Source organism: Anas acuta, chromosome 5 (assembly GCF_963932015.1).
Source record: "Anas acuta chromosome 5, bAnaAcu1.1, whole genome shotgun sequence".
In the NCBI taxonomy this organism is placed as follows: domain Eukaryota; kingdom Metazoa; phylum Chordata; class Aves; order Anseriformes; family Anatidae; genus Anas; species Anas acuta.
The window spans coordinates 21,604,470-21,620,061 of NC_088983.1; the positions used below are offsets into that span (position 1 = coordinate 21,604,470).

A 15,592-nucleotide genomic window follows, 5' to 3' on the forward strand; every position below is an offset into this window, starting at 1 on the left:
TCTATTTTGCTTTTTTTTTTTTTTATGTCTATGCCAAAAATACAAACAAGGGCAGAATGTAACATTCAAGATTCTATATCTTAAATCTATCAGAAGGTAACTCATCACGAATGCTTTTACCCCACCTAAATGGAGAAAAAATATTTTTTTGATTTTCCTTAACTTCTTTGTTGATTTTTCTAAACAGCTGAGATTTCTAAAACAATGCTTACTACTCATAGATGACTCAGATAGACACTATTCCACTGAAATTTTGTAAATATTATTTATATATTACTGTTTACAGTCTATTCTTTTCGTCCCAGATATCAGGTTCCTCAGGTAAACTTGAAGAAATGTTATTGTATCTAGATAGAGGGAAGCAGTCCTTGACAAGACTGTGAAAAGACTATAATAGACTTTAGGGTAAATCTAGATTCCTTAAAGGTATTTTCTTCTATTAGTGCTTCTTATGGTGAATTTGGTGGTAGTTACCAGCTCCACTTTGATTACTCCTGAACAGAAATCGTTCATAGCTAAAAAGCTATAACATGGTGTCAGTAGAATTAGGTGCTTCTTTCTTTGTGAGAGTTTCCCATTTTGCCTTCATCTTTTTAGCTGCCAAATGAAACACCAGTTTTCGTGAACCATTTACTATCTGTGCAAGCTGTGGAGTTCCTCACTTGTGACATTTTGAAAAGACACATTATTTGGGAAAAGCTGAGTTGCTTTTCCTTGATAACCTAAGCCAATGTAAATGTGTTTTTTGAAGACCACCCAAATACTATCACCCATGTCTATCACTCAGTTTAGTTCATCCTGATGTTAAGTCACTCACTCTAATAAAACGGGTAATAGAAAAAACAATTATAAAGCCTCCTCTGCTACTCAATAGACAGCTGCCTTTCCAAACATAGTTTTGGGTTTAAAATTTGTGTTATTAAAATAGAGTGCATATGTTAAAATGTTAAGCAATTACATTAAAAATATACTGGAAGTTCTTACATGGAATAAGAACCCTGTTGCAAATTCTGATGTGTGGCTGAGTAGTAGAACAGGCAAGCAGATGATGAGAAAGTGATGTATGCCATTACAGAGTATGAAGCCTGGAGACAAACTACTAAAATGCAGAGTCGCTTGCTAAAGCACATACGTGGTAGGAAAATATTTTATGAAGAAAATCTCAAAACTATTTACAGACTTTATAACTGAGGAAAGTTATGTTGTAAAGGATTTGTAATGACGGGCTAGAAGGGTACAAATTACCTGACACAACACAGTTTTAGTGTAGAACAAAAATAGGGTCATTTAGGAGTGGTCCTTACTTCAAAGCTACTCCCAGAATTGGAAGAACAACTCAAATGGACCAAAATAGTCATGGATGATGAGGTCCGAATGGTAGACACACCTATTGACATTTTTCTATCTGCCAATTTTTATAACCTTATAAACAATCAGCAAGTGGGGCACACACCACAGTTTCTTGCTTTCACCAGCCACAGGAAAAAGTTTTTCTGTAGGAACCTCTGAGACCTAAGCTGCTCTGAGATTCTGGTGAACCTGGAATGAAGTACAAAACCAAAGTCCTGACCATTTGTGGTAACCAACATTTTCATGGCACTTCTTGTGTGAGTAGGAGTGCTGGCACCAGCAGGCTGGCCAGAGCCATACGGGTCAGCACGTTCTGGTGACCTGAAAAGACCCAGCACAAAGACCCAGTCCTGTGTAGTATGCTCATGGGTCAGAGACCTTTAGGTCGTGCTGTGTGCAGCTAAACAGCTGCAAAGTTCTTCCCCTATGGTGGGTAAAGCAGGGACTGATGTGATTTTAAATTTTTAGATGTTTACCAAGAAGATACACATCAACGAGACAGATATATGTAAGAGCTTTAAAACAGATTCAAAGAACCTCAGACCTATATTGTGTACATGACTTATGCAGTCTATATAGCTCACTGGACCTCTTTCAACATGAAAAAGTCCAGTACACCTCTAGAAGGATATTCTGATGCAGATACTTGCTTTAAGAGGACAGAAAAGGAAAAATGCAATGGAAAGTTGGACTGGCATCCTGGTTCCATTCATGTTAATGGCAAAGAGCCCTATGATTTAAATAATTTAGGATATTGCCTTAATTGGTTCTGGATACACAATCTTCTGTTAATGTCTTTCCTCCCACAGTTTCTCTGAAGGAATGTGCTCTAATGAGAAAATGTTCTGTCTATTTTATTAAGGACTGAGTGCTAGCCATGAAGACAGTTCCCATAAAAATCACCATGCAGAGGTGGATTAAATCACGAACTCCAGAGCCAAGGGCCCCAGCTGCTGGAGTCATGTGATTATCACAGAATTCAAGCTTCTGTCTTTTGTTTAGGGGAAGAAAAAAAAAAAAAAAGATTTTAAAAACACAACTACTGTGTCACTGAGGAAGCAATGTTTGAAAAACACAGAGAGTCCTGAGAGGTACAAACTGTATCTTAGTACAAAACCAATTCCAGATTCATTGGCTAGATCAACACAACAAACCTCTTCATTTGCAAGTGCCTTAAAGCAGTTTGTATGAAAAAAAATCTGAGAATTTAACTGAAGTGCTTCAGCCCAGGCCACCAATGGATACTGACCCAGAGGTTAGGAACAAAGTCCTCATACTCCATTCTGCTCTGTGGACACAAGAAGTAGCCAAATTTTTATTTTATTTTTCCTTCTGACCAAGTGTGCCTCCTGATCATGCTTTGTACACCTGAAAATCAGGCAGGCACGTGGCAGCTGTCACTGCTTGTCCCGGGCAAGGAATTAGGCTGCAGAGATCCCTTGCAGCGCACTCTCCTCCCTCCACACCCCAGCTTTAGAGCCTTGGCTCATCATGGGCTGTGAGTGAAAGTAGTTGCAGCCAGCAGCTCTGCTGCAACCCAGTCTGAGAAGATTTTTTTTTTAAAGAGATTCATTACTTTAGGATATTTTGTTTACATTTATCCTCTTCTACTTGCAAAAGGGCATCAGGAAGTCTTGACAGCAATTCAGAATGAAGAGAGAAGGGAGAGGGAAATGGTTACACAGGGTTGTCACTGGTGGTTCAGGCAGGCTTAAGATATAGTAAAATAGAAAGATTAACTAAATGTTTGTGTTGCTTCATGTCAGAGCCTTGTTGCATCACTTAAGGGTTCATCTGTGGGAAGAGCCTGACTTGGATGCCGGTAGGAAAGGTGAAATGCAGAAGCTAGACAGTAAATAATTTTGGGATGAGGGAATGAGTAGGGACAACCCCAGTGTCACTCAGGTAGAAAAGAATCCTCTGCCATTTTATCCCACTAAGAAAAGAAGACCATATACTGGCCTGGAAGGGACAGAAACCATTTACTAGTGTGCTTGCAAGAGAGAAGAGAGCCTTCTGTCTTTTCTAGGGCACCAGGGAGTCATCTCTCAGCCCTGCACTTTAGATTAGCGGTTCTCTTTTCCTAGACACAGCAAGAGGTTAAAGCACAAACATGTTTATCTGCCTATGAGGAGGGTGAATAACTTTACCTTTTTTTCTTGGATGAGAATTGTGTCCTCACATCTGTGTACATGTGTGTTTTTTTTTTTTTGTTGTTCATATAGCATGTGTGATGTTTTGGCTATGGAAATTAAAAAGTTAAAATGCCTGTATAGAATTTAAGAGTAACTGTTTTATCCAGGCACCTCTACCTTTTCTGCAAACTCTGCACATAATAGATTATAGTTAAGTGAGCTTTCAGTGTGAATAATAATTTCAGCAACTTGCTTCAGCAAGTTGTAGCCACTGCATCTGCTTAATGGATTATTGATTATAAGGGTCCTTGAGATCTTTCTGCAGCCTATCTCCGGTGCATTTTGAGATACATCCTCTATGGGCCTTCATGTCAGCCTATTGGTACATATAGCCATGTATAACCCTCTGCATGTTATATATGTGAACAGATATGCTTTTATGTCACTCCTCTGCATTTTCTCACAAATATATGCATTTCCTCCCAAAAGCTATAAAGGCTTGGATGACCTTGTATTGTTTTTCCTTAAGGGGTTTGTTCTGAATGTTTCATCAAGTGAACATGGTTCTCTAACACTGTTTCTTGAAAACTGGTTCAAAGGTTTATATGTAAATCTCAAAATCTTAGCTGACACCTGAGCTCCTGAAAATTGGCAGTGAAATTATTTTGCACTGCTTAAAAAATTGAAGCTACTTAATTTCCAGTGAAGACTGGTTATAACTGAAATTTTCTTATTTACTAACATATAGCTCAGGAAGGCTCTTGCTTTTGCACATTTGTAAGAAGTTGGAAGGAGGTCTGCTCCCCAGCATTACCTGAAGTTAGAGATCAGTGTGTTGGGTCTTGTGGCACTGCAGTGATTTTGCTATGGAACAGTTTTGTCTGAGTACTGCACTGAAGAGGTGCCATGTGCAATCTTTTGCTAGGGATATGCAAATGGTTTCCTCCTGTTCAGGCATTCTGTGGTTGAATTTTTGTGTAAACATAGTGAAAGAATGAATGGTCAGTGGCACAGAGCAGGACTTTGATATTGATTGGTGTCACCATTGCATAACACATAGGGACCCTGGAAGAAGCAGGGACAAATCAATCTTTATGTGTTTAAATACCCAGAAAAAAAGTGGTGGAAATTTTTTTGGAAAAAAATGATCAGATCTCACCAGAACATGATGTTCATTAAGCACTGAGCCAGACCAAACTCTCCTTGTCTTCAACAAAGCTGTGATTTCACCAGCTGTTTTTGCTGAGGCAATGATAACAGATAATTAATATTGAAATCAGTGGAAATGCAAGGCAGTCTACATATCAAAATGTATTTTGCAGATTCATATCTTCATTTACTGAAATTAATAGTGTGTGGGCCACATGCTTATGGCTTTTTGATGCAAGAATATATGGAATTCCAACATTTACGTCAAGGTAGAGCTGAAATCCCTAAAAATGTGTATGTTTATATTGTTATGCTGAACATACACATGGGAGTGTGAGGCACAGAGAGTATAAATGATTTGCTTAGATCACCTGGCAGATTCATGAGGAAGTAGGCTATATTTTACTTGCCTTTATTCCCCATCCCAGGAACTACAAACATCCACTGTAGGCAGTGGGCAGAGAGTGGAATTTGAGGCCCTCTTGTATCAGCTTTGTGTTAGAAGACTTCTATGGCTACATAAACACTCTTTCCACTTTGAAGTTCATGGCCCATTATTTTCACCTAAAAACGCCTTACACTGGGAAGTAATCTCTTTGGTATATACCCTTACCCTGCAAAGTAACCCTTACCGTGGGAAGTAATCTCTTTGGTATATAATTTGCTTTTGAAGCTGTTCTTACATGTGAAAGTATAGATTCAACCTGAGTATATTTTTGGACTGGCAGCAACTAAAGCTTGTATGTTTACTGGCAATCTGTATGTTATACACAGATCAATAAATTAATTCTTTTGGGGGTGGGATTAGAATTTTAGTTTTAATTTAGATTCACACTCAGAATAAGACTACAAAGTAAATTCTAGTTCTTTATCAAAATATCCTCAGTATTGAGCTAGGCTGAGATGTGACACTGTGGCTTCTGATTTGTCTCCTCAGATTTTTCATTTTTTTTCATGATTCTTTTATGCCTTTTTTTTTTTTTTTTAATAGGGATAGTTTTTAATCTTGCCTATTGGCACATGAAACATTCAGCTTTCTGAGAGAAAGAATGTATTTCTAAAATAGCTGAAGTAATGCTGTTTTAAAATCAGCTTTGAGTCTGGAAAAAGCTGTTTTGTGAGGTTTCCAGAGGTTCCTGCCAAAATGCCATGAGACCATTTTTTCACATTTGCTTCCAGATTTATCTGGAACCCAGAAGTGCAGACACAACATAGAAGAGCTGGAAGAAACAAGAGTTCACCAGCCATTTCTGAACTTTCAAAATGAATTATTTCTGGTTCAATTTGAGAAAAACATAGAACTTTGTGCAGGGAGGAAGTTGACTTTATTTCCCAACACTTTTCTATTCTAAAGCAAATCCTCTTCAGATTAAAGATCAGTTTGATTAATTAGAAGATAATTATCCATTTGCTGACTAAACAATAGTTTCTTCTGTTGAAACTAAACAATAGATTCTTCTGTTGAAGTCTATGCTTAAAACATGGTCCTATTCAGAAAAAAAGACAGAATAATTGCCATAGAAAGTTTCTATATTTATTTCTCACCAATACCAGAAAAATATGCTCCATTTTAGAGAAAACAAGAATAGAAGACAATACTCATAAAATAACTAGTATTCCAGCAAGTGGGACAAACTAGTGTGTATGTCAGAGTGACATTCAAGTGTTTGATCAGAGTCAGACAGAAAAGGGACTGAGTCCAAATCTCGCTTGTGCTGTCTAAAAGCACTGCCCATCAGCCAGGTACCTATTTTGGGCTTATCCAATCGCTGGTTTTGATTAGAGTTGCTATCCTGGAAGGAAGCTTTTGTTGAAGCTGTTCTACTTTTAAGAAGAATTTCAGTTTCAACAAGCTGAGGTTTTCAGGCAAAATGAATTTCATAACAAGCTGCATTTGATTAAACATTTGCTTTTAGGGAGTTGATTTTTTTTCCCCTTTCTTAGTATCATCCTTCATTAAAAGGAAAAAAAAAAAGAAAAAAAAAAAAGTGGTGTTCCTTCAGCCAAAGCCTGCAGAGTTAAACCAGTTCACACTTCGACTGGTCAAACTTCAGGTTAGTCTAACATCTGAGGGTATGTAAGCTACATTATCCAGTGGTGGCACACACATCTAGTGAAGCACAGCACTATCTACAGGTCTGCCTGAACTCAAGGAGAGCATTTTGAAGATAACTACAAAGTTTTTGTGCTGCCTGTGAAATTGCTTGAGGTATGTTAAAGGGATCATGACAAAATATTGCAATTCATCTGCTTAAGTTTCTCTTCAATATGTACATGTGTATGTATATGTGACTATGTGATACAGAAATAACAGTTTCTGCCAGTAACTCACTTATCAACTTGCACGTATTGGCAGCAGATCTTACGTGCATACTGAGGAAAAGGTTGACAAGTTACGTCCCTGTTGGAATGTGTGCATGTGGAGGAAAAAAAAACAGTCAAGTCTTACTGGAGAGGGGTGATTATAATGCTGTGCACATTCCTTCAGGTATATGCAAGTCAAATACCTACTGACCTGAAGCAGTCATGTTTCAGGCAGCCCAGCATGGCTTCCTGCCTGCTGTGAGCTGGCATAGCCTAGGACAGCACGAGGCTCCTTGGCGAGTGGCTGGCAGCCACTGCTTCAATAGGAGTGGAAATTCAAAGGCTGGTGATAGAAGACAAGAACATTCTGCAGTTAGCTTTCTGAAGTCATGAAATAGACAGGTTAATTTATTCAAATTATTGCTTTTAGGTAGTGGTCATTCTTCCCTCCCTTTTGCTGGTGAATGGTGAGCTTTCCTGAGTAAAGGTCCAGACCTCAGTACTTCTCTAAATGCTCAGCGAAGACCACCCTCCTTTGGACCTTCTTTGATTTTTAATTTTTTTTTTTTCCAGTGAGATTTATTAGAAGAAAACTGCTTTCTCTAAGATAAAGTACATTTTAATTTCTGGAAGGGAAGCCAGTTAGCCAGTTGAGACATACCTTTCCCCCCCACCCCCCCACGTAAATTAACTTTTTGTTACTATCACAGCAGTAGATAAGCCTCAAGGAAATCCAAGTTGATTTTCATAAAGCAGAACACAATAGCTTTTGTCCTTTTCCACACAGCTTGGTGCTCTTAAACTTAAGGATAGGTGTATGCCCAAATATACTAAAATAAAGCATTTCCTGGGGTAATTTGGTGCTCCTGTTTGGCTCTAGGTGGGATCAACAAATGTAGAATCCATTACAGACATGAGAAATAGCTGCAATAGTTTGCATTTGTGCAGTGGTCCAGATACTAACAATAACGGGCTGTGGTTTGAGTGAGAATGGTAAAATGGCTGTGTTACAAGCACATTACTTCAAACGAAGCAGTGAGAAGAAGGGAAAGACATTAATTATATTCAGGCTAGTATACTTTGATTAGAGGTATAGCAGCCTATGAAATTGATATGACTGCTAATTCAACCACTGACATCACTTAACTCAAAATAATGGATGTGCGACAATTTTAAATAAAGGTAAGAGACTTTAATTACCTAGAACTTAGACTTGCTTGGGATTGCAGAAAAAAAGGACAGGTCATACATAATGCCTTGTGTAAAGGCAGGTCTCATTCTGCTTTACACATAGAGACAGAGTCAACATCAAGTAAAGGGTTTCAATAGGTTTAATTCATGTAGTGAATTCCTCTAGACAGTTTAATGGCTCTTACTGTACCTAGGCGTATTTCACCCTCAGATACAAAAAGATCTAAATTTTCTTTAGTAAGTAAACATGACCATTTTTGTTATGAATATAAAGGGAGCAGGGGAGGCCTGGAGCTGACTGGCATGATTTAGTCTGAAAAATAAACATAGAGAGGAACAGATGCTTTTACTTGCATTGATAATTCTTGACAGCAGTTACTGAATTTGATGGTATCTTTTTCCATACATATTCTTGGACTATATGTACTCAGATAGTTTGGACTATATGCACATCGATTTGTTGTGCCAAATCCACAAACAACAGTTACTGCCCATTCAAAACATGTGGTAATCTCAGACAATTACTGGGGTGACTGCATTTATAGTTTCAAAAATAAATATATTTTTCTCATAACAGCAAGTGGGAATTCTCTTTCTAGTAACTTTTATTGCATAAGCACTGAATTAAGATACCCCAGGCTTAGGTGCTATCATATTAAATGCTAAAGAATACCAAAAGATATAGTTTGTGCTTTAAAAACTCTTACAGGGTCAGTGGAAAATACGAGTTAGTGTTGACTTTTTAACAGCAGTGTTATCCTTGCATCCCAGGAAAATCAAACAACAAATCACATTCATGCAGTACTCATCAGTAAAATACAAAGCTGAGCTGAACAACATTTACATGACATGAATCACAAACTGTAAAACGCCCAATAAAATTTCACAACATACCTGTGGAACAAGTTTTGCAATGTGCAAATAACACAGATTCCCCATTACCAGGAACTAAAAAAAAGTCTACCAACGTACACAATACAAATTCTACAGCGTACATGAAAAACAAGTTTCACCGTATGTATGAGGGTTTGAAGAATAAATAGAATATCTTAATAGTTGCTTAAACCTGAAGTGACCCATTGCTTTTTTTTTTTTTTTTTTTTTTTTTTGTCTTCTATTGCCTCAGGGTTTCATTTATGAAGGTGAATTAATGTGAGAACTGGTCTTCTAATCTTCTAAATAAATTTTCATATCTGTGACTTGAAATACCAAAAACAGGCTAGGTCTGGTCTTTCATCAGTCACGTGGACTGGCCACTGACAGATTCATGAAAGCTTCTGCAAAGCAGAAATGCAGATAGAAATGAATATGACCACCTGAAGCACAGATACAAAAACTCTGAGCTATGTACATGTGCAACATACACACTGCAAATTCATGGCTGAATGAGCTTCCAGCAAGAGGAAAGACAAAATGCACTATATATATTTACAAAACAAATGATGCAATGAATTACACATATAGGCTTGGGCTTGCCCCACATAATTTTAAGCACCTAAATATGATGTGTCAGGCTCTTTTTAGTTTTTGCTCCTTCCATACTTGGTGAAGACTACAGACAGCAGTTGGCCAGGTTCATAGTCAGCTCCTGTGGTATGTGCCAGTCTCTCCCAACCTGCCAAGTCATTGCACACTACCCTCTTTGCAGGCGAGGCAAGAAGCAGCATCTTCTGAGGTTGCTTTGAGGATGTACATGTGCAGGTCAGCTAGTTGTGTGGGTTGGCTGGCTACGTGGTTTGTCTCGCTTTGCGGGTTGGCTATCTTTGCAAGTTGGCGAGCTGTGCTATTTGGTTAGCTATGCTGGTCAGCTAGCGTGTGGGTTGGCTAGCTGTGCTGGCTGGCTTGCTGTGTGGATTGGTGTGCCATCCTGGCACATCAAGCAGAGCTCATAGCTATGATGCACACGGGGTAACCTTCCCTTCAGGTAGCCTTAGCTTGTGTCTTCCATCTCTCTAGCTGCTGTTTTTTCACAAAATACACGGAAATATCCTATTTCAGAAACCTCCAATCTGTGGTTGGTTTTGCATGTAATAAATAAACAGATTACAGAAGTTACTGGGAGAGAGAGGGCAGACAGGTAGGCAGTAGCAGCATGATATGGAAAGGTTTTTCTTCTTAGGAGACCAGATAAAATAGCACCACAACAATGAACAGGAGATGACAGGAGTAAATATCCCTAAGCATTGTGACCTAGGGAAAACTAAAACAAAACAAATCATTAAACACAGCTACAGATAAAAGAAATAGCCTCAATTTTATGATACTAGCTAAGGAATAGAAGATATGTGAAGGAATCCACACTCCTAATATCAGTATGTAAGCTAACTATCATTGCCTTTGAGTTATAAAGATGCATCTCCTCTTTGTTAGTTTTTCCCAGTTAGATTTCTTTGAAGTACTTGTCCTTGCAGCTGTGGAGGCATATGAATGTTGCCTTAGCCATAGGAACCTCTAGACACAGAGAAGTTTAATGACAGTGTCCTAATAAAAGCAGAAGCATGTGAGAACTCAAATTGAAGAAAGGAGATGTATATTTCTTTGGTTTTAACTGAAGCAAAAAGGAGTGATGGAAAAGAAGAGTAGAAAGAGAAGGAAAGCCTGGGTATGGAGAGAAGAACAGGAAAGAAAATTACAAAAATAAAAAAGTGGAGAAAGTAGAAAAAATAAGATTTACCAATCCCAGGCAATCTCTCAGGGAGAGTATTAAAACATGAAGAGCTTTATTCTTGTTCAGGAACACGTGCAGAGTGGAAAAGTATCCCATTTGTCTACAGTTGTTGGAAGGGGCATCTGTACTTTTCTGTCTCAAACAGTTTCCTTGCAATAAATTATTTGGCCACATATTGTATAACTGGGGAAAGCACAAGTCCATGTGGTATCCAAACGGGCAGCACTGCGCATTAGGCTGTGTCAGTTCAGTATCCCAGCAATATTCTTTCCACTGATGCTGCTGATTACGGTGATGATGATACTCCTTTGCCTACCAGAACTCTTCTATACAAACTATAGTTTATCTTTGGAAAAGGGTGACAATTCATCAAAGAATGACAGGCTTTGTCCTTCTTGGGTTTCCGTGAGGCCTAGTCCACCTACATCCAACAACTAACAGAAAATTATTAGATGTACATTATCTTTTCAGTGCTGTTTAATATCAAATAAAATGTAAAATCTGGCAGTAAATGAATATTCATGCAATTAGGAGTTGGAATGTTGTATCTTATTCCTGCCTGATCGTTCAGTTTTCCTTTGTGGCCTTAAAGTATACTCTCAGCTCCACTTGTTTGTTCCACTCAACAAAGGAGGCTCATGTTTAAAGTAGGGCACCTACTTAAGTGTTTAGTTGGATTAGGGTCCTTCAGAGGATTTCCTCATCTCCGAAAAAGGAAAATGAAAAAAAAAAAAAAAGATTAATTGTTTAAGCATTAGGCCTTTAAGGCCTAGCCTTCCAAGAAATTCATGTCTCCTGGGCTAGGCTGACTGAACCATTTTATAATGGCCAGACTTAGAATTTGTGCAGGTTTTTGTCTTCTGGGTGTTGGAGAGAGGGTGAAAACAGGAAGAGGGGAGTGCTGAGCAAGTAAAATGGGACTTAACAACCAGAAGAAACAGTGGAAAGGAAAACAAAGGAAAGCATACTACAGTTACAGTTTAAAGCTTCCTCAGGACATAGTTATGGCAGAGAAGATAATATCAGATTCTGCCTTCTCATTCATTTATATCTTATCAGCATTCAAGATGAATAAAATCAGAGCTGTGATTACACTAAATTTTAAGATGTTGCAATTGACCACAAAGCCCTGACCACATTAGTGATAGTGATACAGCTTTCCAGAAATGCTGTGCCAAGTAAGATAAATCATAAAGAACTTCAGAAATCTAACAACATTTGGAAGAAGGGTTAATGCTATGACAACTAGCAAAGCCCATTTTTTTCCCATCTGAAAAGCATCATTGTTTAACATGACAATTCTTTAACTTGATTAGAAGACCTGAAAACTGTTAAAAGTTCCCATAGTCACCCTATGTCCTCAAGGACCTTTTTGCTCCTCTTACATGTTGCAAAAAAAGCTAAAATTACTTTCCTGCCACCTTGCACATATTTTGGATAATTTTAGCCAGTGATTGGTTTCCACGTAACCTAGTCCCTCGAAGTGTCTTTTGTTCAGAGTTTGCCAAAGGGTTTACTAGAAATGTTATTTCTTACAAATCTCACCTCACTTTGCTCTGACTAAGCCCTCCTGAAATGCTGTCTGTTCCACAGAGCATTCCTTCTACAGTGATCACATGCCACTGTGTTTGCTCTGTGCTAACTGAACTGCATTGTACTTGCGCATGCCCCTCAATTGTTTTCTCAAGAGAGAGTTTCTGTTTTGCCCTGTATTTTTTCCTTGGTTGTGAATAACTTATGGTACTCTATAAATGACAAAAAAGCTCATAACAATCTTGAATAGCAGAGGAGATCATCCAAGGCAAAAAGTGAATAATATAGCACTTATCTGAGTGTTGATATAAACTTAAATGATGGTATGAAGCAAGTCAATAAATCACCTTGCAGTGCACTTCAAACGCTTTTTTTTTTTTTTTTTGACACTGTGAGTAAACATACTTGCTAAGACAGGTCAGATCTGGGATATCATAGGGTTTTTCTAAGAACTGAAGTTTTCCCAGGTATGCAGGAGTACTTTGTAAGTTTAACCTGCTAATCCTCCTTCACCCTTACCACCTATTTCCCCCAGCTCTCCACATTTGAAATGATTTTTTACATTGTGTTCATGGAAATACTAGAACAAAGATTACAGAGCTCTGAAATTTCAACCAAGGAGAAACTTTGCCAACAATTTTTACCCGGAAACAAAATGCTTTTCAAAAAGAAAAGATAAGGCATAGTCTTTGTTTTAATCTAGAATTGCACAAATCAGTTGGCTACTCTGTGGCATAGTTATTTGGCATAATGTGTTGCTTTGAGAGCTGTTTCCAGGTACAGCGCAGAGCAAATCAAGCCCTTTCTTGTTTCTGGGAGTTCCCTGTCCTTGCCATGGAATTGCATTAAGCAGTCAGATTGCTGTGGTCACTGGCATAATTGGGACTGGTCCCGGAAATGATGGGAATTAAGCCAAAGTCTCTGAGGGAGATAGAAAGGGCTCTGTAAACAGTTGTAATTGGGTCTGACTTTGAAAAAATCATTAATGGTGCTGTGTCTTTTAAAGTCCTAAAGGCACTTTTACACCCTAACCCACCTTTCAAATGTCTGCATTGTGTGCCTATTGTTATTCATATATCTATATGGAAGACATAGAAGAGACAGGTTGGACTCTTGCCTTTTTTTTTTTTTTTTTTTTCCTCCATTCTTTTTTATCTCTTCCCTCTGGTTTGAGAGACAGAAATACTGCTAGAAGGCAGAAGTATTAAAGGTTTCTGCTACCCAGCGAGGCAGCCCCCTGTATGTAACAGGAAAATCATTGCAAGTTCTCATTCCTACCATCACAGCTGCAGTTTTATGTAACCCAGCTGATAAGCAGGTTCTTTGAGTACCCTGTCTCCTGAGTGATCTTTCAGCAAATACCTGAATTGGTTTCCACAGAATCTGAAGGACAGAGGTACAGGGGCAAGATACCCAAAGGAAATCAGTCATGTCAGATAATAGTGCTCTCTGTTGTGAAAGAACTAAATGTGAGACAGGAAAAACAGCTGGGTGGGTGGGAAAACAGCTAAAAGTTGGGAAAAGAATTGTATCTTTAGTGTCTCTTCTGGTAGAGAAGGCAAGAAAAAAAAATGTATATCCATACACCTTAAATAAATTATTGGTGTGTGAGAAAACAGGATGAGTAAGGCTCACAGCTTTTTACATGAGGAACTTCTTGGTCAAGACAATGAAATCCCATCCTACAGCTGACTTTGTGTGGCATAAGGCAGGCTGGGCAATTTGCCTTTCTGTATTTCTCCAGCTCTAAGATGGTAAAATGATATTTGACATGTTTTCGGTTTTGGGCTCAGCAGGGTGGCAGTTGTAGGAACATGGAATGGTTTTCTTTAAAGGTCTTTCTTGCCTGTGAGAAATGACTGAGTCAGATCAAGTCCTCAATGTGAAAGAATAAAAAGAAGCTTAGGGAATGATTTTTCCTGAAAGCTTGTCTGCTAGTTGATCTGACAAAATATATTGACTTTCTAGAAACTTTGTTCTAGATAGAAATAAACTAGAGTCATGGTGTAAAATCTAATGTCAAGACAGGACTTTCGTCTTGTTAAAAACTGGAAAAAACGGAAATGCAAGAACCAGAGTGTAATTGCATCCTGTCTGGATTGGCACTCCAGAATGGGGCTCTACTTGTGTAAGTTAACTAAGACACTTATGTTAGGATTGGTGTGTGATATATCTGATGATCAGGAAAGAGTAAATAGGATGTTCTCTCTGCAGGCATGGATCTACACACAGAAAGACAGCTGTATTTTTCAGAAGTTGAGACTATCGCTTAACTTGCACACAATGTGTGTAATTCATTAAAACTAGCACTGTTTTCTAACTAGTGAAGAATGGCAAAAATCTATGGAACTGAAATCATGTAATACTCTGAAAGCCAGCCCCATCTGTATTTAGGAGAAAAAATGCAGTAGACACAATGCAATCTGAGAATCATTTTTCTCAGATTTAGTTCTCATCCCAAAATTCAGGGATGGACCTGTCTAGGTTTCTGCTTTTTTTGGCCTCATCTCGGCAACATCTGAATGTTTAGTGGTGTTTGGGAATCTTCATGATGCCTCTGAGGTAGGAAAAGTATTCTTGTTTTCCTGTTGGTTTAAGGAGGAAAAGAAAGATATGTTAACTGAATTGCCAAAGGGCATGCTAATATCTGTGCCAGAGCCAGAAATCAGCTGCAAATCTTCAGTGTACCAGCCCAGTGCCAGAACCAGCAAATTTTTTTTTCCATTCATATCTATTTATGCACTATACGAATAGGTAGATGTGTCGTGTAAAGATATTGTACTATGTGTTTGCTCAAAGTATGGGTGTTTTATGTAATGGCTATGACAGTATTGGAGCATTCTTTGGTTAAACACACACTGAACTCACTTCCTTGAAGACCATTTCAGGGTTCTGATACACAAAAAGTGGCTCTAATATCTTCCACCTTCTAGGCCTCTATTCAGGGTCAAGGGAATATTTCCAGCAGTTGCTTTTTTTCAACAAAGAATGTTCTGAAGCCCCAGGCTGTGTGAACTGAATAAGTGCTCAGAGCACACACATCTATAAGAAGCTTGCTTGCCTACTAAGCAATTCTCAGCAATGTCTTTGGCCGCTAGCTATTGTTATTTGTTTGTACTGTGGCAATGCCTAGAGGCTCCAGTCATGGATCAGGGACCCATTGTGCTAGGTATTGTAGAGACACAACAAAAAGGTCTTTGTCATACTCTTAAGACAAATCTGAGGTGGGTCTGGGAAAAGAACTTTCCTGAATCCAAAGTCC

General features: G+C 38.4%; 1 long non-coding RNA gene across 1 annotated transcript in view; it reads left to right on the forward strand.

Annotated features, from left to right (window-relative positions):
• LOC137857029 (uncharacterized) overlaps positions 1-15,592 on the forward strand; it is a 47,964-nt gene that overhangs the window by 22,340 nt on the left and 10,032 nt on the right. The window lies entirely within an intron of this gene.